This window comes from Lycium ferocissimum, chromosome 4 (assembly GCF_029784015.1).
Source record: "Lycium ferocissimum isolate CSIRO_LF1 chromosome 4, AGI_CSIRO_Lferr_CH_V1, whole genome shotgun sequence".
NCBI classification, from domain to species: Eukaryota; Viridiplantae; Streptophyta; class Magnoliopsida; order Solanales; family Solanaceae; genus Lycium; species Lycium ferocissimum.
This window is the reverse complement of record NC_081345.1, coordinates 11253752-11255817: the sequence shown is the minus strand read 5'-3', so window position 1 is coordinate 11255817 and position 2066 is coordinate 11253752.

Genomic DNA, 2066 nt, shown 5'->3' with positions numbered 1-2066 from the left:
CGATTATAAGAACGTGCTTACTAAAGCTAGAGAAAAAATTGGGAAGAATTTCCTTTTTTTATACAACTTTCCTCATATTACATATCAACTCCCAAACATCCATAACAACATTCACAATATTATAAGCAACAATCATCATTCATCTACATTATCCATATCTCTTAATTTCACTTCAACTTCTCCATAATTATGGTCATCGTTCACTATTGCATTTTCTCACATATAATACTTATCCCATGTTCTAAATGTCATTCATAACCTACTTACAATCACAACATATCAATATTCATGATTCATTCCAAACTACTACTCAAAATGTCACTACTCTTACATTCATGACCCATTTTCTATATTCTTCTACAATCCAAGTGTTTCAACTTCTCAATACCTTAAACAACATGAAAATACCATAAACTTACCTTAGATAGTGTAGGACTAAGCCTTGAGTGGAAATACTTCACTTGAGCCAAAACCCTAGCTTCACTTCCAAGAGAATTCTTGACTTGGATGGACCCTAGTGAGCTTCATGCACTTGATTCACTTGAATTCTTGATATTGATCTTTACTTTCCTTTGTATTCTTGTAGATGAAGTATTTAGAACCTTCTAGAGGTCTTGAGAGAGATGAAGAAGTGTGGGAAATGAAATTAGTGAAGTGGAAACATGAATTTATATTTGTAACTTAATCAGCCCGTCGGGCATTATACGGACCACTTATACGGTCCGTATAACATTGTACGGTCTGTATAAGTGTCCGTGGTTCACCATCAGGGAAAATATCTTCCTGTTGGGTGTTATACGGACCTTTGTACGGACTGTATAATGTTATATGGACCGTATAAGTCGGTCGTATAACCCCATTTCCCTGAAATGATCTCCGTCGTTTGTTTGATCTCCAATCCTTATGGAACCTTCTTGACAATTGTTTAACACTTCATTACCAATCTAAGGATCGTTATAACTCCTCCTTAAGACATCATAAAGTCAACTAGCTCGGTACTTTACGAAAATTTTCCAAAACACAACATAAGCTTTGCCTCCCTTAACAACTTCCGTTTCCTACCTCAATGTCTTTGAAATCTCATTTAGAATCATCAAATGTTATTTCTTACTTATCAAAACATCGTATACATTGTGCCCTTCATTAGTCTATTCATTGCACGTTAACGGAAATTTTTTCGAGGTGTAACAGAATTTGGCTGATTCACAAGACTAAAAGAAACTTCGAGGAGAATGAGACTTTTGTCATTTGAGAAGATAAACAATGATGGTTAACCCAACTATGTGATTGGAGATCCCATGAATTAAGTTCATATGGGTAATAACAAGTCATTAGTTGATCAAAAGTGCACTATTAAATTATGTCCCTTCTTATGGTGTGTGAATATAGTGCAATGCTGCAAGACAAAGTGAGGTTGAGTTATAAGTGAGGTTGAGTTATACTGTTAATCCAATTCATATCCTTTATAGGTGGTGTATTGCTCTGCAGAATACCCTTGATGATTGGAACTATATGAGTGTGGAGTGGTGCCGCTCCTATGAAATTGTGACAGATTTCTAGAGCACTTATGAATACCATGACACACGCATGGCCTCTTAGCGTAAAACCGCGATAACGACAAGGATTATGCGAGTATAATGTGATAGATAAGACTCTAAACTTACAAAAGAGTTCTTGGTTCATAGAAGTTTTAAACTTCACCAATTATTCTGTAAGTTTAATCTTATTTTATCTAGGTCTGGTTCATAGTCTGTGCGACACCAGATTCGATGCATTGCATCATATGTGGAAACCTAGCAAAATTTCTCATTTTATTCTATTCTGAAACTTTCTTATTTCATTATATACTTCATATTCCTTTTGAGATATGTGGGGCATTGTTGAAAAAATAAATGTAATATCTCAAAAAGTAATATCCAAATTCATTCATACTACAATAGTATCTTATGTTATCAGTTGAAGACATTAAAATTCTTAACAATGAGTCATTATTTGTAAGCAATTAATAGAGCGTTTTTCTTGACTATATTGAATAGCTTTTATTATCCTTAGCTTTCAACGGTAAC